This window comes from Heteronotia binoei, chromosome 8 (assembly GCF_032191835.1).
Source record: "Heteronotia binoei isolate CCM8104 ecotype False Entrance Well chromosome 8, APGP_CSIRO_Hbin_v1, whole genome shotgun sequence".
Lineage (NCBI taxonomy): Eukaryota > Metazoa > Chordata > Lepidosauria > Squamata > Gekkonidae > Heteronotia > Heteronotia binoei.
Genome location: NC_083230.1, coordinates 111,027,609 through 111,050,676, shown reverse-complemented (window position 1 = coordinate 111,050,676; position 23,068 = coordinate 111,027,609). Strand labels below are relative to the sequence as shown.

The 23,068-nt window shown below is 47.4% G+C and overlaps 1 protein-coding gene across 1 annotated transcript in view; it reads right to left on the bottom strand.

Moving 5' to 3' along the window:
- RERG (RAS like estrogen regulated growth inhibitor) overlaps positions 1-23,068 on the bottom strand; it is a 207,178-nt gene that overhangs the window by 116,320 nt on the left and 67,790 nt on the right. The window lies entirely within an intron of this gene.

Below are 23,068 nucleotides of genomic sequence, written 5' to 3'. Positions count from 1 at the left end.
CCCCAAAGTCTCCTGGCTCCACCCCCAAAGTCCCCAGATATTTCTTGAACTGGACTTGGCAACCCTAGAATGTGGAGGTTCCCCCCTCAGCCACCATGGCTAGTAGCCACTGATAGACCTCTCTGTCAGTTATATGCAAAAGCCTTGACAGTTTCTAGCACATGCTGGGAAAGTGAAACTGATCTGCCAGGTAGATCATCTAAGTGACAGGAGGTGGCTGGTTGCCAAATTGCATCAGCCTGGGCAAAGTCAGCATGACTCAGCAGGAAGCTGATTGGTTACCTGGCTGGACCTTATGTATAACTGTACAAAGACACTTTACTGTGTGTGGGATATGTATGGTGGAGGTGCAGCAGAGCATTCTGTCAGTTTGGAGAGTGGAGGTGTAGATAAATGGTATATAGTGGTTTTTAACACTGCTGTGTGCAAGCCTTCATTCTTTGCGTCACTAAAGACCACCCTCCTAAGCACGGGCGCATCAACACTCTCCTCCATTAATATATCTCATCTCCTTTGAAAGCTGCTTATTCCTTTGGACATCACTACATCCTCTGGTGGCAAACTCCACATTTTAACCACTCTCTGGGTGAAGCAGTATTCTCTACTGTCTGTCCTAAACATACTGCCCATCAGCTTCATTGGATGCTCTCGAGTTCTAATACGTTGGGAGAGAGAGAGAGAAAATTCTATTTCAGCTCTCTCTGCTTCATGCATAATCTAATACATCGACCGCAGGGCTTTTTTTGTAGCAGCAACTCCTTTGCATATTAGGCCACACACCCCTGATGTAGCCAATCCCCAAAGAGCTAACAGCTGTACTAAGAGCCCTGTAAGGTCTTGGAGGATTGGCTACATCAGGGAGGTGTGGCCTAATATGCAAAGGAGTTCCTGCTACAAAAAAGCCCTTCATCGATGTAATCAAATGCACAGGGGAAGGCATATGTAATGGTTTATGAAATCCATATAAGGAAAAAAAAGATCAACAAATTTATAGGGCAATCCAAAGGAAAGTTACACCCTTCTAAGTCCATTGACTTCCCTGGGCTTAGATGGCTGTTACCTGTGTTTAGGATTGCACAGCAAAAATCTAGTTTCTTCAATATGCTATAGAATTATAGAATCATAGAGTTGGAAGGGACCTCCAGGGTCATCTAGTCCAACCCAATGCACAATGCAGAAAACTCACAAACAACTCCCCCTAAATTCACAGGATCTTCATAACTGTCAGATGCCCATCTAGCCTCTGTTTAAAAACCTCCAAGGAAGGAGAGCCCACCACCTCCCGAGGAAGCCTGTTCCTCTGAGGAATTGCTCTAATGGTTAGGAGGTTCTTCCTAATGTTGAGCCGGAAACTGTTTTGATTCAATTTCAGCCCATTGGTTCTGGTCCTACCTTCTGGGGCCACAGAAAACAATTCCACACCCTCCTCTATATGATAGCCCTTCAAGTACGTGAAGATGGTGATCATATCACCTCTCAGCCGCCTCCTCTCCAAGCTAAACATGCCCAGCTCCTTCAACCTTTCCTCATAGGACTTGGTCTCTGTCGGAGCGGGAGTAGCAGAGTGAGGGAGATGACTTGCCCGACACAGGGCTTCAGGAAAGAAAATCAGGCAGACACGTGCAACTAGTGCCAAAAGGTGTATTAACATATATACACAACAAGTGCTCTCTTGTGCAGTCTATACAATATCACCTCCACGGACAAAGTGCTTCGCCTAACCACCATCTCACAGGGAGAGACCTGTGTGATGCACACACAGATCATATATAGTCCAAGCAGCCAATCCTGGCCGTGCTGACTCAGCAGATTGCATCACTTGGCTTCTGCCGGCTCAAGCCGGTCTGCTGATCAGGTCACTGTGACCTAGCCTGGCAGCTAGATCACCAGCTGTCATACTGTGGCTGTCAGACTGGGTTTATGTAGATTCTTGCTCCAACACACCTCCTAATCTATTTAAACCCAGTGCACCAAAACACTTTACACAGTTTACATACATGTCCACCAGCAACATTACAGTTCATATTTACGTAGCTCGGAACCCTTTCCGGAATTCGTTCAGGAACTCATCATGATTGTAAAACACATCATCGTGTTCCTGTTCAGCCAGCTCTTTCAGACGCTTGGCTTCAGCCTCCTTCTCCCTTGCCTCGCACTCTGCCACCCAGGCTTTCCATTTCTTAGCCTTTTCTTTTAACATTTCCTCAAATCCGGGTGGGTCTGGATTGACAGTCAGAGTGACATAGGGACACTTGTACCTAGCGGGACGTTGGCCTTTGGTGGACCTGGCAGACACCCGTGGCCCTGTGCTTGGACCAGCTTTGTCTTCTTCGGGTTGCTCTGTTCCCACCTCCTGGGCTGGTTGCTCTGCCCCTGTAATTGGGTGTTGAACCTCCTGACTCTCACACTTTACCTCCAGTTCCTGCATTTGAGGCTCTGCCTCCTGACTCTGCTCGTCAGGCTCTGTGCCAGCATTCGGCTCACCTTCTCCAGCCCCACTGGGTGCCACCTCCTGGGCTGGAGTTCTGGGCTGCGCTCCAACATCGTTATTGCTACTTGGCAGCAGGACAAATTGTTTCTGCAAGGAGTGCAACCTTGGCCAGCTGCTTTCTTCATTGAACTGGGCACTCTTACTAAGTGTTATCTTGCTTTTGCTATTGCAGAAACGATAACACCTGGCCCTTGGCTTGTAGCCCAGAAAAATTAGGCTCTCTGCCCGGACATCCCCCTCCCCGCTACTCGTGGAGTGGATGCCAACCCGAGCCCGTGACCCAAAGACTTTTAAAGAACTCAAATCTGGGGTCTTGTTCAACAGTAACCTGTAAGGCACATTTTTCACAGTATTACACCAAACCCTATTTTGCAAAAAAACAGCTGCATGTATGGTTTCTGCCCAATAGGTCATTGGCAGTTGTGCATCCTCTAACATGCAATACATCACATTCTGCAATACAGCCCCATGCCCATTTTCTCGGGGCGTTGCCGGGTTCGTCAGACGGTGGGCGATGCCCTTGTTCTCCAGCCAACGTTTCATCTGGTTAGATAAGAATTCCCCCCCTCTGTCGGTTTGTACAGCCAGGAGATTAACCCCTAATTGTCTCTCCACTGCTTTGACCCACTTGGTGAATGTCTTATACACCTCAGACTTATGCACCATGGTGAAAACCCACGCGTACCTCGTGTGGTCGTCGGTGGCCACCAAGCAGTATCTCCTCCCCGACAGACTCTTAGGCAATGGGCCAATAACGTCTAAATGGACTAGTTCCAGGGCTTGTGTGCTTTCCCTTGAGCTTTCTTTAGCAACAGCACACGCCTTGCTTTTGGTCTTCTTGCAGACCTGGCAATCCAAGTAACATTTGCAAGGATTTACTTTCAAACTAGGCACAAGCTCCAGGGTTTTCTTTAACGCCCTAAATCCGCAGTGCCCAAGTCTCCTATGGAGCAAATGTATACAATTATTGTGCACAGGCTCATTCGACACCTGAGCCACCTGGGCACAATCACTCTGGACCACATACAGTTTACCTTCCCTCTTTCCTGTCACAAGCAACTTTCCCCCACCTCCCAGGATTTTGCAGCAGGTTTTCTCAAATCTCACCTGGTATCCCTGGTCAAACAGTGTGCTAACACTCAACAGGTTAGACTGCAGTGAGGGTACATACAACACATTTTGCAACATACATTTCAGTGCAGGAAATTCCACATTGCCTGAGCAAACAGAATTGGCAGTGGTCCCATCAGCCAATCTCACATACTTATGCTCAGGACTGTCAATGTTTTTCAACAACTCCTTCTCGCAGCAGAGATGGCTCGTTGCCCCGGAGTCTAAAATCCAAGCAGACCCTGTGCTCTCTACTGCAGACGTGACCAGCCGGGTTGCTTCCTCACACGGGCTGGCGGTCCTCCGCTCTCGCCGCACACGCCCCCGCCTCTTCTCCCTCTCAGGGCAAGCTCGGAGCAGGTGCTGCGACGACCCGCATCCATAGCAGCGACGGACTGCAAACGCAGTCGGCTCCACTTCCTCCACCTTCGGACGCCTGCCAGCAGCAAAAGCTGGCTCATTCTTGGCTGTCTTCCCGGACACACCGATAACAGCACGCTGCCCGGCCGACACCCCCGGACAGCTCACGGCCGCAATTCTCTCTTGGAAGTCAAGCAGGTGGGCACAGACGTATTCCATGGTCAGGGTCGCTACGTCCACCGTCTCCAGAGAAGTTATCAGGGGAGTGTACTCAGGTGGCAACGACGACAGCAAAATGTACACTCTGTCGTCTGGAGCTACAGTCTTGCCTCTTGCCTCCAGCTCAACGAAACAGTCCGTTAGCCGTTTGATGTGATCTTTCACACACCCTCCAGCCGGCATAACGGTGCGGAACATCCTCCTTGTCAAGGCCATGAGGGAACCAGCAGTGGTGCTAACATGCACCGCACTCAACGCGTCCCAGGCAGCCTTGGGAGTGTCCTTCCCTCGCACATAAACCAGCTGGTCATCTCCTATAGATAGCACTATGTTGGCCAGTGCCTTATCCGATAACACAGTCTCGGCAGGAGATAAGTCAGCAGGGGGGTTACTCACGAACAGCCATTGCCCTTCACGCTTGAGGTAGTGTTGCATTCTCAGGCTCCACACCGCGTAGTTGGCTGAGGTGAGCTTCTCAACGGCTACTCCAAGCTGTTGCTGAGCCATCGTGCCGACTCCTCCTCACAGCTGGCTGCCGACGTCCCTCTGGCTCTCAAACAGAGAACGGTGGTGCTTCTGTGTCCTTCACCGGCGTTCCTCGCCTCCGGCTCTCTCCAAACTCACAGTCAGCTCAACTCTCAACTCTCTCCTCCGCGCAGCGGAAGCGTGCTGGGCCCATAACCCTGTCGGAGCGGGAGTAGCAGAGTGAGGGAGATGACTTGCCCGACACAGGGCTTCAGGAAAGAAAATCAGGCAGACACGTGCAACTAGTGCCAAAAGGTGTATTAACATATATACACAACAAGTGCTCTCTTGTGCAGTCTATACAATATCACCTCCACGGACAAAGTGCTTCGCCTAACCACCATCTCACAGGGAGAGACCTGTGTGATGCACACACAGATCATATATAGTCCAAGCAGCCAATCCTGGCCGTGCTGACTCAGCAGATTGCATCACTTGGCTTCTGCCGGCTCAAGCCGGTCTGCTGATCAGGTCACTGTGACCTAGCCTGGCAGCTAGATCACCAGCTGTCATACTGTGGCTGTCAGACTGGGTTTATGTAGATTCTTGCTCCAACAGTCTCCAGACCCCTCACCGTCTTCGTCGCCCTCCTCTGGACCTGTTCCAGCTTGTCTGGATGGTTCAATTTTTTTGGATGGTTCAGATTTCTTGTCTACAGTAGGAAATGACCAAACCTGTGTACTTGGAGCTACCCCATTGTCTGGACTATTGTCCATCATTTGATGGTCAAATTGTTTGATGGTCAAATTCTGCACGGACCTAGGAAACTGAGAGAAATGGGGAGGGGGGAGAGGGTACCTGGTGGTGTCCCCTGTAGGCCAGGTGGTGCCCTAGGTGGCCACCTACCTGACCTACTCCCATGTGCTGGCCATGGTTTGGTGTTTTTTTCCCCTTGTACTTGTATTTGTGTGTGTGTGCACGCGAGCGCATGCATGCCCGGAAGTCATGAGGCATGGAGGATATTGAGAGAAATGGCTTGATACAGCCTGCCTTGAAGGAGGAGGAGGAGAATTGGATTTATATCCCACCGTTCACTCAGTCTAAGAGTGGCTTACAGTCTCCTTCTCTTCCTTTCCCTGTGTGGAGGAACGCCATCTTAGTTAATGTTGGTGCTTCATTGGAAGGGAACATTAAACTACTAAAGCAGGCTTTGGCCTAGCCTCCCTCCATCCCCTCCTCCTTTCCAGAATTAAACCAGCGCCTCTAGGGGGAAAGCCTCCTAGAGGGGCAGGAAGTTCTTTTCTTTTTATTTGAGTTAGGCGGGAAAAGGCGAGTTCTCAGCTGGCGCTCAAAGGAAGAGGTTGCCAGTGTGGGGGCTCCTGCCTATGGGAGAGGCCTACTCAAGAGGAAAAGGACCCCAGGCAGTCAGACCGAGTAAGTCATCCACAAGGCAAGGCAAGTTTAGACCAGGGAGAGTAGGAGGCATTTAAATCCGCCTTTTATTTGTCATGCTGGTTGCTGTGCGGGTGCTGTGCTGTGCTAAACTTTTACATGCAACTGTTTTTGTTTTGTTTTTCTTTTCTTTTGTTTTTCTCTTTTAATTAAATATTTTTACTGTTTTGAATGCTGGCAGTCAAACTCTGTACCACATAGATCCCAACCGCTTAGATCACGCTGCTTTATGAAGGGGGCCCCGGGGAAGGGGGAAGGCATGCAGTTGGATAAGGTGCCAGTCCTCCAGGGGTTCCCCAAAGAAGTGCTGTGGTCTCTGTGATACCCAAGTACAGGGTGGCAGAGGACCTTGAGGCCTGGCCTCATAGCTGGAGAGGGGGATTGGGAGTCCTGTTCCTCTCAATCTGAACCCCTAGACTGAGCAGGTGGTGGCAGCGAGCCCAAGTGGCCAAAGGAGAAATAGCTCCCTCCAGGAGTTGGCAACTCAATAGGGAGTTGACGGGACCGGGTCTGAAGGCAGAATCGGGCCAGTTCCGTCACACCCTGCAATAGACACCCTGTGAGGCATATGGGACTGAGAGAGCTCTGAGGGAACAGCTCTTGAGAAAACAACTCTGCGAGAACTGTGGCTGACCCATGGTTACCCAGAAGTTAGGTGTCTCCCTTTCAAGTACTTGCCAGGGTCACCCTTGAGTTAGTTTCCAAGTTGTGTCAAGATCAGGCTTGCCTGGGCTATCTAGGACACAGAGTGGATTTTGAATCTGGGTCTCCAAGAGCCAACATTCTACCAACTTTGACTCTCTCTCTTTTTAAAAAAAAACAACTGGCCGTAATTAACTTCCTAAAAACCAATACCCTGCAGCCTTCTGAATCTCACCAGGGATAGTTTAAAGGATTTCATGCCTGGAACGCGCACACTCCCAACACAAGATCTCTCAAAGTGGTTGCCTCTTAATGGTCATCACAGCCTGGCCAATTTTGAGAGGATTAGCCAGAGGGGGATCTGCAATTCTCCCAGCCTCGGTGTCTTTGACTTTGACATTTCCATGGAATTAAACCAGATTCCCCTTGGCGGGCTCTGTTTGCTTGCTTCTCGTGGAGTCTGGGCACTGTTGAAACAAGCTTTATGAGATAATCAAGCCTGTTTAAACAGTAATATGATAGATAAGGGTGGAAACAATGATCTCGTCTATCGTGGAATGACATCTTCAGAAAAAGTAAAAAGCAATCAGTTCCTGTGAAGTTATGCTGAGCAGACGGGAGAGATAAAACAGGAGATCCTTCCCTTTGCTTCCTTTTGGCGTAACCAGCCTTCATCTTGCCTCTGGGAAGAGACTTGTGGGTCACCGTGACCAGCATTAAAACTAAACAGATGCTTACTCGTGCTAAGGTCAAGTTTGGTGTAACTTGGTTTTTCCTCTTCAGCAAGATTAAAAAAAAAAATCTGAAGATGCCAAGTGGTTTGAGGGCTATTCGTTCAAACAGTAAAAATGAAATTTCTCGTCCAATCTGTCTAAATGGCAAAGGCAATGGATGAGTTTGACATCATTCCTTCCATCTCTGCTACGAGAACAGCCTGTGAAAGGTTCTCTTTGATAGTCTAGGGACTTGTAGATTCTTATCCAGGCAAGTCACACCAAATCAAGAAGAGAAAGATTATTTCAAACTATCTACGAGTAAGAAGAAGAAGAAGAAGATATTGGATTTATATTCCGCCCTCCACTCCGAATTTCAGAATCTCAGAGCGGCTCACTCCTTTATCTTCCTCCCCCACAACAGACACCCTGTGAGGTGGGTGCGGCTGAGAGGACTCTCACAGCAGCTGCCCTTTCAAGGACAACCTCTGCCAGAGCTACGGCTGACCCAAGGCCATTCCAGTCGGTGCAAGTGGAGGAGTGGGGAATCAAACCCGGTTCTCTAAGAGTCCATGCACTTAACCACTACACCAAACTGGCTTATACTCTACCCTCTCAGCATTCTACCCAAGCCACTAATACCAAATAGGAAGTGTGGAAGAAATTCCCTCAAAAAACAGGAACTGCATGGACCATCAGTCTAGAGATTAGGGTTGTCAACTCCAGAGTGGGAAATACCTGGACATTTTAGGGGTGAAGCCTAAAGAGGTTAGCGTTTGGGGATCGGAGGTCAGGCAGAGCCAAGGGTGAATTCCTAGACAGTCAGAGTCAAGCAAGGGAGCCCCAGTCAAAAGTCCAGTTGAAGAGTTCACAGCCAAGAGAGCCATTACCAAGGGGTTGTCAAAGCCAAGCAGTTCAAGGGTTACTCATAGAATCATAGAGTTGGAAGGGACCTCCAGAGTCATCTAGTCCAAACCCCTGCACAATGCAGGAAGCTAACAAACTCCTCCCCCTAAACTCACAGGATCTTCATTGCTGTCAGATGGCCTTCTAGCCTCTGTTTAAAAACCTCCAAGGAAGGAGAGCTCACCACCTCCCAAGGAAGCCTGTTCCACTGAGGAATCGCTCTAACGGTCAGGAAGTTCTTCCTAATGTTGAGCCGGAAACTAATGTTGGGGTGGTTTAATTTCAACCCGTTGGTTCTGGTCCTAACTTCTGGGGCCACAGAAAACAATTCCATACCATCCTCTAGATTACATCCCTTCAAGTATTTGAAGATGCTGATCATATCACCTCTCAGCTGCCTTCTCTCCAGGCTAAACATGCCCGGCTCCTTCAACCTTTCCTCATAGGACTTGGTCTCCAGACCCCTCACCATCTTCGTCACCCTCCTCTGGACCCATTCCAGCTTGTCTATATCCTTCTTAAAATGTGGTTCCCATGAGCAGGTATCAAGCAGCGCCAAGAGCCACTCCAAGGGTCACATGAGCAAGCCATGTTCCAAGGCGACCATAGACACTTGCCTTTAGGCACGGCAAAATTGGGCACCCCTCTCCTGGGAGGTGGGTGGAGGGAACCAGCGAGTGAACGAGGAAAGATGAGTGCTGCCCTTCCTGCTTACAAATAAGGGCTCCGCCAATCAGCTGATCAATGGGCCCAAAGGAAGTCAGTTTGGTGTAGTGGTTAAGTGTGCTGACTCTTAACTGGGAGAACCGGGTTTGATTCCCCACTCATCCACTTGCACTCGCTGGAATGGCCATGGGTCAGCCATAACTCTGTCCAGAGGTTGTCCTTGAAAGGGCAGCTGCTGTGAGAGCCCTCTCCAGCCCCACCCACCTCACAGGGTGTCTGTTGTGGGGAAGAAGATAAAGGAGATTGTGATCCACTCAGACTCTGAAATTTGCATTGGAGGGTGGGATATAAATCCAATATCTTCTTCTTCTAGCACCCTCCCATACGTTTTATATCACACGGGAGGCAGGAGGCGGCAGAGGCGGAAGCGGGGGCATGAGTCTGGATTGCAGCGCCCGCAGCCAGGTTGTGCTGTGCCACATGGCGGCGCAAAGAAATGGAATCTCCAGCTGGTAAGGCAGTGAATCTGGCTGGGCACCTGGAGGTGGGAAAAAGGCTGGGGGTGGGGTGTGTGCCTTGCCTGTGTCGCTTCCACACCTAATCACCTCCCTTGGTTGGTTTTTATAGGCATGTGCCTAAGGGTCAAATTTGCAGCCAGCTGCTCAGGAGTAATTCTACAACTACCAAGGATCTGTCCTCTCGTGGTTCTGCTCCTAACCTCTGTCTGCGGTGCTCAAAGAGTGATACTGGATGGCTGGGAATGATCAGCTTATTTACACATGTTGACACAGGGCTGAAGACTGTCCTGGCTCTGCACCAGCTGTTGGCTATGAATCCTGAGCAGCCTGCAGCTCTCCTCCTGCTTGCTGGCTTCTGCTTACTCAGAACTGGTGACATGTGGCTCTTCTGCCCCTGAGGCATCCTCTTCTCCTGAGGAGCCTTCACTGAGCCCAGGCTCACCCACAACAGCAAGGGCGGCAATGGGGTATAAGGCCATAGAGTCTACCTTGTGGCTATCTTCCTCAGGTGAACTGATCTGTTGTCTGGAGGTTAGGTGTAACCAGGGGTGGAATTCTAGCAGGAGCTCCTTTGCACTGTACTAAGACCACTGATGTAACCAATCCTCCAAGAGCTTACAGGGCTCCTAGAGCTTACGGTAGGCCCTGTACTATGAGCCCTGTAAGCTCTTGGAGGATTGGCTACATCAGGGGTGTGTGGCCTAATATGCAAAGGAGTTTCTGCTAGAATTGCATCCCTGAGTGTAACCTCAGGAGATCTCCAGCTGTGACATGGAGATTGGGAATCCTACTAGAGGTGAAATCAGGGCGCTTTTTTGTAGCAGGAACTCCTTTGCATATTAGGCCACACACTCCTGATGTAGCCAATCCTCCAAGAGCTTATAGGGCTCTTCTTACAGGGCCTACTGTAAGCTCAAGAGAATTGGCTACATCAGGGGTGTGTGGCTGAATATGCAAAGGAGTTCCTGCTACAAAAGAGGGCCTGATGTGATGATCTGAGATGATAGAGCAGGTGAGATGGGCAGCCCAGACTGCATCTGAGAACAGGTTATTTGGATTGAGGATCCATGAATGGGCTTAGTACTGGAGTAACTCTCCTCAGGATTGCACTGTAAATCAGGACACAGGTGGAACCGTGTGGACCTGTAGGGTCATTTAATCCTACCCAGCTGGTTGCTGCAATACCACTCTCAGACCACTTACAGTGGTGGTGCTGGAGTATGATACACAACAGGCCACAACAGCAGCTATGAGAGCCAGTTTAGTGTAGTGGTTAAGTGAGTGGACTCTTATCTGGGAGAACCGAGTTTGATTCCCCACTCCTCCACTTGCAGCTGCTGGAACGGCCGTGGATCAGCCATAGCTCTCGCAGGAGTTGTCCTTGAAAGTGCAGCTTCTGGGAGAGCTCTCTCAGCCTCACCCACCTCACAGGGTATCTGTTGTGGGGGAGGAACATAAAGGAGATTGTGAGCGGCTCTGAGATTCGGAGTGGAGGGCAGGATATAAATCCAATATCTTCTTCATTCAGCAAGTCATCATGATGGTGAAGACAGTAAAATGTCTGGGTTGCTCTGCTACAATCCCACAGAAAGAGAATTATTTTCCCTCGCTCATAGCATGTGAACTTGGGGTTATTCCATAAAAGTTAGCCTAGTCTGTGTCTGAGCTCAGGTTATTCAGGCTGAGGAGCCATGAATGGACTTAGTACTGGAGTAACTCTTCTCAAAATTGCACTATAACTCAGGACACAGGTTCAGATCAGAGATTCAGAACAAACAAAAGGAAGTAATTTTTCACACACTGCTTATTTAAAGGCGTTCACCACTACAAACACCTATTTCTAAGCACACCCCCACCCACACACATACAATTTCCCTTCCCAGACCTTTTGTGGATGTGTTTTAAGACAAAGGCTTCATTTAACTGGTTAAGTTGTGAGATCTGGATTCACCTCACAGTAGGGCTGCCAAACCCTCAGGCCGGGCAGGGGCTCTCCCACCCTGGAGGTTCCCAACCCGCCAGCCTATATTGGGCCAGCGGGGGGAACCTCCCCTGATGTCGCTGGTGCAATGACATCACCCAGAAGTGACATCATCACACCAGCGACTCCATGCGCCGGCCGCTCTAGCCATTTCTGGGAAAACTCTAAGGATTTCCCAGACACTCTAGCTATTTGGGAAGGAAAACTCTATGGTACAATAGGTAGCATAGAGTTTTTCCCTCCCAAATTGCTAGAGCATCTGGGAAAACCATAGAGTTTTCTCAGAAACGCCTAGAGCGGATGGCGTATGGTGTTGCCGGCACAATAACGCCACTTCAGGGTGACATCATCATGCTGCGCACACGAAATAAGTCCCCTGCCGGAGGCCATGGGAGACTTGGCAACCTTACCTCATAGAGACTCAACTCTTGGTTTGCCTCAACAAATGGTTGGTTTCATTGTCTTCTTTCGGTAACCTGGGTCACTACCAGAATTAAACAACTATGTCTGTATTCAGAAGGCACACATAGTCATAGTTAAGATGAACTAGAGTTCAAAAATTAACTTCAGATCCTGATCTGGTAGGCCTTAACTATTGTTAGTGAAACAGCCTGCATTCAGACAACCAAACCAAGCATAGTTTAATTAAACCATGGTTTCATGTGATGTCTGAAGCTGAGCTAATATGCCTCTTCTGTTGGTATTCTGAATTGTATTTTCTATTATAAGAGTAAGACTTGGGGCAAAACTAGACATGGAGTGCATTCACATTACACTAAATAATGTGTTTTGCAATTGCATTTTTACTGTATAAGAATAGCAAAAATCCAGTTTCAGAATGCATTATTTAGTGTCGCGTGATTGCACCCATGATGTTTTTGAAAGCACTGAGTCTCCCAGACCGAACTCTGTTTTCGTACAGCAACAGAACACCTGCAGAAATAAAAAGATCCAATTTGGGCTTGGAATGCCACCAGTGCTGTTGCGGCACTGAAAATAGCTTGGGGGTGTGTGGGGCAGAAACACATCCGTCTCCTACAGGAGTTTCCCAGTCCCAAAAGGTTCTCTTTTATTTTTAAACAGATATCCTCTACATCTGCTGTGTTGCTGCAGGGCAACAGTTATGTCTGTGGAAGCCAGACTATCTCTTTGAAAAACTGCACATCTCCTTTCACTGTGGCCCATTGTAGAACATATAGCTCAGGCTGCCAAGCGTCTGGCCTGGGTGGGGGTTTCCCCGCCGGCCCACATTGGGCTGGCAGAGGGAACCTCCCTCAACATGGTTGGTGATCACGACGGTGATGGCATGTGGCAGCCACTCCCGGATGCTCTAGCCATTTGGGAGGGAAAACTCTATGGTACACTAGAGAACACATTTGGGAGGAAAACTATGGTACTATAGAGAACGCAGGGGACTTAGCAACCCTACATATAGCAGGCATCATTCCCTCATGCCTGGATCACGACATCACTAAAATTATATTTTAATTGACATCTGTATCAATTTTAATGGCTGTTATTGATACTAATGAGCCTTTGCAGGGAGCGGGAAAGACACACTGACTAACTTTGCTAGGTAGAAAATGTTCCACAGTAAAGATTTAGTTCTCAGCACATTTATATGATTTGCTTTTTGTGGGATTTTGACGTTGACTGTTTGCCAAAGGCCTTCGTCCAGTAAAAATGTTATTCTGTTTCTAAGGGATAGACAACAAAGGAGAAGTTCAAAAGTGTGTGTGTGTGTCAATAACACCCCCCCCCCCCATATCCTCACATTTTCACCCCAGTGGATCACTCTATGCAATTTACTTCAACTCAAAATCATAACCTCAGGCAGCACAGTTAAAATGTGATGCGAACACAAAAGGAAGGCAACTCCAGCTTTTTCTCAGCTTTGAGGGTCGGCTGAAAAACAGCCGTTTCTGGGCTGAAAGGACTTAAAAGGCCCTCAAAAGAGGACAGGTAAAAACACTCCTGAGGTATTGATGAGGTTCTGTTACATGAAAAGTGTATTTTGCGGCATAGCAACAGCCTGTATGAATTATACTGTGAGCATAAATTAGATTCATAGGAATAAGGCACAAGGAGGTGGCTGAGAGGTGATATGATCACCATCTTCAAGTACTTGAAAGGCTGTCATGTTGAGGATAGTGTGGAACCATTTGTGCAAACTGAAGAAACATAACATGTCATGTGAGCTTTTGCCTTCAGCACAGGTTCCAGAACATAAGAAAAGCGGCCAGAAGAAGGGTGAATGAAATATGAACTGAACCTAGGACCCGTGTCACTGCACCAGTTGGATTTCGGAGTGCTACCCAAGCAAGAAGTAGCACATTTATTGGTACTGCACACATCTATCAACAAAAGGATACAGACAGTGGACATTGGTACCATTACAGCAATTCTAAATTAATTTGTATTTTGAGTTGTGCTGCATTCATGGACATTTGTAAGAATTTTTGGTGAAGATTACATGAATAGGATATAAGAAATATCTGTGGAGCAATTATTTGCAATATATAAGTAACACAGTGGTTTATTTCAGATGTTACTAATCCCCAGTTGGGGGCAGGGGGTCCCCTGGTTTGGAGGCCCTCCCCCCATTTCAGGGTTATCCGAAAGCAGGGGGGGGGAGGGAAATGTCTGCTAGGCACTCCATTATTCCCTATGGAGACCAATTCCCATAGGGTATTTAATGGAAAATTGATCTGTGGGTATCTGGAGGTGGGATGTTTTTTGAGGTAGAAGCACCAAATTTTCAGCATAGCATCCAGTGCCTCTCCTCAAAATACCCACTAAGTTTCAAAAAAATTGGACTGGGGGGTCCAATTCTATGAGCCCCAAAAGAAGGTGCCCCTATCCTTCATTATTCCAAATGGAGGGAAGGCATTTAAAAGGAGTGTGGTCCCTTTAAGTGTGATGGCCAGAACTTCCTTCAGAGTTCAATTGCGCTTGCCACACCTTTGCTCCTGGTTCCACCCCCAAAGTCTCCTGGCTCCACCCCCAAAATCCACAGATATTTCTTGAGTTGGACTTGGCAACCATAGATCTTCCTACCAGATCCAGGCTACAATCCACAAGCTAAGAGCCAGTGTGGTGTACTGGTTAAGAATCTCACACTAGGATCTAGAAAACTCGGGTTCAAATCCCGACTCTGGTTCGGAAGCTTGCTGGGTGACTGTGGGCCAGTCACACTCCCTCAGCCTAACCTTCCTCACAGGGTTGTTGTGAGGATACAATGGAGGGAAGGAGAACAACGCAAGCCATGTTTGGTCCCTATTGAGGAGAAAGGTGGGGTTAAGGTTGCCAAGTCCAATTCAAGAAATATCTGGGGACTTTGGGGGTGGAGTCAGGAGACTTTGGAGGTGGAGCCAGGAGACATTAGGGGTGGAGCCAAGATCAAGGCTGTGTCAAGCATAATGGAACTCCAAAGGGAGTTCGGGCCATCACATTTAAAGGAACCGCACACCTTTTCAGTTCCTTCCTTCCATCCATAGGAAATAATGAAGGATAGGGGCACCTTCTTTTGGGGCTCATAAAATTGGACCCCCTGGTCCAATCTTTTTGAAACTTGGAGGGTATTTTGGGGAGAGGCACTAGATGCTATACTAAACATTTGGTGCCTCTACCCCAAAAAACAGCCCCCCCAGAGCCCCAGATACCCATGGATCAATTCTCCATGATTTTCTATGGGAATAAATCTCCATAGGGAATAACAGAGTTCCCAGCAGACATTTCCCTCCCTCCCCCCTCTTTCTGATGACCCTGAAGCAGGGGAGGGCCTCCAAACTGGGGAATCCCCTGCCCCCACCTGGGGATTGGCAACCCTAGGTGGGGTGCAAAATAGACAAATAAATAAATAAGAGCTGAAAGTCTTCCAAATTCCTTCCTACCTCTGGGTGAGGTCAGTCTAAAATCAGTTACCTTAAGGTTGCCAACTCTGGGTTGGCAAATTCCAGGGCATTTGAGGAGACCAGTGTTTGGGTATGGGAGGCACTGCAGCAAGGTATAATGCCACAGAGTCCACCTCCAGAATGGCCATTTTCTCCAGGTGAACTTCTCTCTGCTGCCTGGAGATAAACTGTAACCCCAGGTGATCTCCAGTCACCACCTGGACACTAGCATCACTACCTCCAAACCCTCCTGGAACTTGGCTGCCTGAGGCTGCTAGCCAATAAGGGTTCCAGGGGTGGAATTCTCGCAGGAGCTACTTTGCATATTAGGCCACACACCCCTAATGTTTATTATTTTATTATTATTATTGTTAATGTAGCCAATCCTCCAAGAGTTTACAAGGCTCTTTTTTGTAAGCTCTTGCAGGACTGGCTACATCAGGGGTGTGTGGCCTAATATGCAAAGACGCTCCTGCTAAAATTCCACCCTTGCTTACGACACAGACTGGGTACAAACTCCTTCTCACAGCAGCTAGCTGGAAATAAACCAAGGTTATCAGCACACCAAGGAAGAGGCTGCAGAAACCCAAGGTAAATCTGTGTCTTCACATTGAAAACGTGACTTTAGGAAAGCTTTTTAACCTTGATAGGACTGAACGGGTAATTATTCCTTCTCCTGCGAGTCAAAAGAAAACGGCTGTTTTTAGATACACTTTTTTTTTGCATTAACTGTTTCTGTTTGGCGGTCGTTTTCGCTGTGATTTCGACTTTTATTACTTGAAAACATGCTGGTAACCAGGGCTTTTTCTTGTCAGAAAAGCCCAGCAGAAATGCATTTGCATATTAGGCCACATCCCCTGGCATCACCATTGTTCCACGCAGGGCTTTTTATGTAGAAAAAGCCCAGCAGGAACTCATCTGCATATTAGGCCACACCCCCTGATGCCAAGCCAGCTGGAACTGCGTTCCTGTTCAAAAAAAATCTGGTAGCCACTCTGAACATCTGTAAAGCAGGGCCTACATGCAGTCAAATAAATAAATACATACATGCGTGAGAAGGAGATGGAACCGCCATCCCTTTCCGCTTCTAGTTCCCCGCCGGCCTACCTCATGTAGATAATTTGCTAATTTAAGAAATATCTAGGGCAGGGGGAACACTAATACGGAACTCGACTGGTTCTGGTTTCCATAGATAAAGCATGGCCTCACCGTTGAGAACAAACCTTGCTGTTCTTAACAGGTGACCATTAGAGGTAATGGAACAACATATTGATTGCTTGCCACAAAGAGATTAATATAAATCACAGCTCACGCTGGACAACCTGACGTCACGAGTCGGGGAAAGGACCGCTTCAGCACTTTGGGCACAACAGCTACCAGCAGAGTTTCTTAGGACTTGTAGCTGTTCCCGTTGCGTTTCTTATTGCAGGACATTTGGAAAGGATCGACCCATGTGTTTGCTTTGGAACTGGCTTTTTTTTAGATCAGTATTTATATCACGGTTCCCTTCCAGTTGGAAGTCAACGGCTCAGTTTGTACATCGTACCTGACTACGGTTTGCACTAACCATAATTTAGAACCCACATCACAGCTAGGGTTGCCAATCCCTAGTTGGGGGCAGGGGGTCCCCCAGTTTGGAGGCCCTCCACTCGCAGGGTTATCAGAAAGTGTGTGTGTGTGGGGGGGGAAGGAAATGTCTCCTGGGCACTCCATTATACCCTATGGAGACCGATTCCCATTGGGTATGATGAAGAATTGATCCGAGGGTATCTGGGGCTTTGGGGGGGGGCGGGTTGGGAGGTTTGGGGTTTTTTTTAGGTAGAGGCACAACATTTTCAGCATTAGTATCTGGTGCCTCTCCTCAACCCCCCCCCCCCCAATTTTTAAAATAGATTGTACTAGGGGGTCCAATTCTATGAGCCCCCCAAAAAATGCCCCTATCCTCCATTATTTGCAAATGGAGGGAAGGCATTTAAAAGGCATGCCGTCTCTTTAAATGTGAATGACAGCACTCCCTTTGGAGTTCAACCGTACTTGTCACACCCTTGCTCCTGGCTCCACCCCCAAAGTCCCCAGATATATATTGAGTCAGACCTGGCAACCCAAAGCACACAGCTGGTGCTGCTATTAGGGCTGCCAGGCCTCCTGCTGATCAGTAGAGGAAGGAAAGTTTTTTAAAAATGACATCAGCAGTGTGCCTATGCCACTTCTGGAGGAAACCTGGCTTAGGGTAGCTCTAGAAATTTTAGGAAACACTGTGCTAAAACCACAGAGATTTTGGATATTCCTACTGCTACCATGAAAGTGATGCAGAAACACAGCTGATGTCACACATGCACACACGCACCGTATGTTCCAACCCCACAGCCCTCCTGCCAGTTGTGACAGCTTTCAAGCATACAAACACAGTTTAGAACAGGGGTGTCAAACATGTGGCCCAGGGGCCAAATCAGCCCCCTGGAGGGCTCCTATCAGGCCCCTGAGCAACTGGCTGTCATCTGCTTCCTCCTCCCTCTCTCTTGCTTCCATCTGCATCTCAGCTTGCTTTGCCAGGTGCTTTCAATTATACAACAGAGCCACTGAGTCAAGCCTCACTTCCTTCTATTGGCTGCGGCTCTTCCTCCTCCTGGTCCCCACAGCTTCCTTTGTCCAGTTCCCTAGATCCCATGAGAGAAATACAAAGAAAGCACCTTTAAGACCAATGAGTGCTAATGTTTCAAGCATGTTTCAAATTTTTTAAAAAAATTAATTGTGTTTGTCTAGCTGATAGCAGACGGTTGCTTTGGGGCGGCTTGAAGCTGCCCCGAATACAGCTGGCCAGAAATAGAGTGCCCCGGAGCTTCCGAATAGTGCCTGCACAAAGGGGTGGGCTGTGGGTGCCAGGGGAGCGTCTGGAACGCTCATGCGTCCCATTCGCGGCTCCCTGGGTGCTCTTCAGGCACTTCCGGGCCTTCCAGATGGCCGGAAGCCACCTCGGGGGCGCCCCAGCGAAAAGGTACCACTTTTGACGTGGTGCCTTTTTGACACAGGTGGAGCAGCCCAGAGGACGGGGTGAGTGCAGGGTCAGGACGCCTGCCAGATGTTTGCATGTGGAGGGTTTTTTTGGGTCACTTCCTGAGGCATCCCTGGGTTGGCCCAAAGTGCCGGTCTGTTAGCAGCCTCTGTGTCCTTTATAAAGTTTATATCTCTGCTACCTAATTCTAAACAGGTACATACATGGCCCAGTCCAACATGGCCTGGCCTGACAAGGTCTCATTTATGTTAGATCCGGCCCTCATAACAAATGAGTTTGACACCCCTGGTTTAGACCCTCTAGACAGTCTGCGTTTTGTATTTGCTCATCACTCCAGTCGTTCCGCTCCATCCAAGCTCTAGAGTAGAGTGCAGAAGCCATGACTGTAATATTTCTGGGTACAGATAATGACTGCCAGAATGGGAATACGGTAAATGTGACTTTCATATAAAGAACCACTAAAACACATTGTACTGCAGCCTCCAAGCCTTGTTTTAGAACAAGCTAAAGTCATGTGATTTCACTGCCAGTCGACAAATTACCAGTTCTTTAACACTGCAAAATATGATGGAATGTCTCCAAATTATCAGTTCTACCACCACAGTGTTAGCTTCCACAATCTAGTTCAGCCCAGGCAGGAGAAGATAACAAAAACCAGGGATGCTACAGAATTTTGCAGCCCCATTATGTTGACTTAAAAATTATTGTTCTGCATCAGTTCTTAGCCTAATAAATGGATCTTTTGATAACTATTAATACAAAATGTTAAGAGAAAAAAAAAGAAGATAGGTTAAGGGAATGTGCAATGAGAAGGTGAGAGAAATGGTGGCGAAGATAATAATTGTTAATAAAGATGGATACTTTCCATTACTGCTGAATAACAACATCTAAGATAATGCATGGGGGGTGTTTAATAGACTAGAGTATCTGAGGGGGGGGGGTACTATAGACTAGAGTATCTGAGTTTGTCACTATAATGTATTTTCTGTTTTGCAACATCTAATTAAAAAATCCTTGATCCATTTTTATTTCTGCCTTGGGCAAAATACAGCACTGAGCCTTTCTTACAGCCATTTTTTCATGTTCCACACACTTTGAATGGTCTTTTGTGTCATACTGTATAAGTGGTATAAAAAACAGAAGCGAAAGAATCAGGAAGAACAATGGAACAAAGTAGGAGTCCAGTATCACCTTTAAGACCAACCAAGTTTTATTCAGAATGTAAGCTTCCGTATGCATGCATACTTCTTCAGACGAGGGGATGGGATACAGTGAGCTGAAATACATATAGCTGGTGGGTTAAGAGTGTAAACTGGTACAACCTTAGGATCAAATGGCAAAACAGAGTAATAAATAGAAAGACCATTTGGTCTGGATAGCATTTGCTACAAGTCTAGGTAAAACAAAAGGACGTGTATTTCCTAGTGATGTTCTTGTCTGAAGAAGTATGCATGCATATGTAAGTTTACATTACGAATAAAACTTTATTGGTCTTAAAGGTGATTCTTGACTCCTACTTTGTTCTACTGCTCAGAATTGCTCCCTTAATTTCAGTGCAACTTGGTTCGATGTTAATATGATTAGTAGGGTCCAATTCAAGAAATATCTGGGGGCATTGAGGGTGGAGCCAGGAGACATTGCGGGCGGAGCCAGGAGCAAGGGTGTGACAAGCATAATAGAACTCCAAAGGGAGTTCTGGCCACCACATTTAAAGGGATCACACACCTTTTAAATGCCTTCCCTCCATTGGAAATAATGGATAGGGGCACCTTTTGGGGGGGCTCATAGAATTGGACCCCTTGGTCCAAATCCTTTTGAAACCTGGAGGGTATTTTGGGGAGAAGCACTGGATGCTATGCTGAAAATTTGGTGCCTCTAACTCAAAGAACAATCTCCCCAGAGCCCCAGATACCCGCAGCTCAATTCTCCATTATACCCTATGGAAATTGGTCTTCATAGGGAATAATAGAGTTCCCAGCAGACATTTCCCTCCCCCTCACACTTTCTGATGATCCTGAAGTGGGCGGAGGGCCTCCAAGTCAGGGGATCCCATGCCCCCACCTGGAGATTGGCAACCCTAATGTTTAGGATAACAGCACTCAGTTCCTTAGCTGTTCCTGTCATCACCAGGAATGTAGTACTGCAAAAGGATATTTTTATTTAAAGCGGATTCCTGTCCACTGGGAACTGGGTTGAAGCCAGAAATTTTGTACGAATGTAAGATAAATATTAAAAATTCTTGTTTGCTGGTAGACCGTTGTCACCAGCATCACAAAGGCGGGTGAGGGGAATCGTATGAAAAGACAGCTAAATGCATGCAGGTGTACCAGTATAAATACCTTTTTTAAAAAAAGAAGAAGAAAAGAAAGTCTCTCTTAACAGCTATTGCAAACTCACAGGATACATAGCAGAGCACAGAAAAAAAGCTATAAAGACCTAGAGTGAGAATGAGCATCACAGGCCAATGGTGTTTCCAACATTAGTGCCCTTGGTCTCTATGCAGACTTGCAACAGCCCCTTCCAAAGCATAGCCGCCCCCCCCCCCAATAAAAAAGGGTAGCTTGCTCATGGTGGTTTATGGTTGCCAAGTCTTACCTGTCCCCGAGTGGGGGGTTGTTTTTGCCTGCAGTGTGATGACGTCACCCTAGGGTTGCCAATCACCAGGTGGGGGCAGGAAACCCCGCAGTTTGGAGGCCTTCTCCCTGCTTCAGGATCATCAGAAAGTGGCGGGGGGGGGGGGGAGGAAGGAAATGTCTGCTGGGCACTCCCATTATTCCCTAAGGAGACCGATTCACATAAGGTATAATTGAAAATTGATCTGTGGGTATCTGATGCTCTGGGAGGGGCTGTTTTTTGAGGTAGATGCACTACATTTTCAGGATAGCATTCAATGCCTCTCCTCAAAAGACCCTCCGAGTTTAAAAAGGATTGGACTAGGGGGTCCAATTCTATGAGCCCCAGAAGGATGTACCCCTATCCTTCATTATTCCAAATGGAGGGAAGGCATTTAAAAGGAGCATGATCCCTTTGAATGTGATGCCAGAACTCCCTCTGGAGTTCAACTGTGCTTGTCACACCCTTGCTCCTGGCTCCACCCACCAAAGTCTCCGGGCTCCACCCCCAAAGTACCCAGATATTTCTTGAGTCAGACTTGGCAACCCTACGTCACCCAGAAGTGATGTTATCGTGCCAGCCATGTCGTGAGTGATGCTCTAGCATTCAGGTAAAAATTCTATGGCATCATAGTGTTTTTCACCCAATTCCTGGACCACTGTGTGCACTATGTGCCAAGGGCAATAACAACACTTCTGGGTGATGTCATCATGGCAGGCATGTTATCAGATTAAAAGAATCACAAGTTAGGGTCTGGTGATTGCTGGTTTGTGTTGACTGGGCAGAAACAACAACAAAGGCAATATATGTTAGAATAGGAGATTGATGTCTATGTCATTAGGTATCCTAAGTGTGAAGTACAATAAATCAGAGTCTGTTGTAATGTTCCACTGGTCTCCTCTAAAAAAAGGTAAAGGTAGCCCCCCGTGCAAGCACCAGTCATTTCCGACTCTGGGGTGACATCGCATCACAACGCTTTCACGGCATACTTTTTTACGAGGTGGTTTGCCATTGCCTTCCTCAGTTATCTACACTTTCCCCCCAGCAAACTGGGTACTCATTTTACTGACCTGGGAAGGACAGAAGGCTGAGTCAACCTTGAGCCAACTGCCTGAACCCAGCCTCCAAGGAAACAAATAGCAAAAAGCCCCACGTGAAACCAGCTTCTATATCAAATTACATAAACAAGAAAAACCATTCATATATAAATAATTGTATTTAACCCACATATATTACTTTCATCAAAACAACCATAATACTCAGTCCTTAGAACAAAAGGAAGCATTTACACCAAGAGTTCTTTCCCTTTATATGGTAAAATTGTCCAGCTTTTCCAGGTAATCCTGGTGTGATATTCCAAATGATGAATGTCTCTCAATGGATGCAGCCAAATAATTCAGTTTTCAAAGAGGAAAGGGACAAGGTTGTACTAATACCCTTGTTTCGCAAAAAGCTTTTTCAAGCTATAAAAGGCCTCTTAGCAGAGAACTTCTTCAAGCTGCAGTACACCTCTTGGTAGAGAGCTTATTGAAGATGGAATAGACATCTTAACAGAGAGCTTCATCAAGCTGCAATAAATCTCTTAGCAAATTCTTAAAGCAAAGGCAATCATAGCCCAAATGTTTTCTAACTGAACACCCAAAGGTGTTGAACCCAGCCTCCGCCAGGATCGAACTCAGGTCATGAGCAGAGCTTGGACTACAGTACTGCAGCTTTACCATTCCGCGCCACGGAGGTTCCTAGGTCTCCTCTAAAGCATGGGTTAAAACAACAACATTTACCTGTAGAATGAAGCTGGAGTCTGCCTTGTTCAAAAACTAGCACAACAATACATTAGGATACAGCGGATGTCATTTGAGCTCTAAAATAGTTACTGTGTCCTTTTATCCTTGCTGAAATGTGAATGTGTATTGTGGACAGGTTGTATTTTGGCTTTGGCAAGTTGGTAATAATATTTTGTAAGCTTAGCGTAAAGCCCCTGTTTGTGTGGGAGGATTACATTTCTGAGACTATCAGACAACTCAGA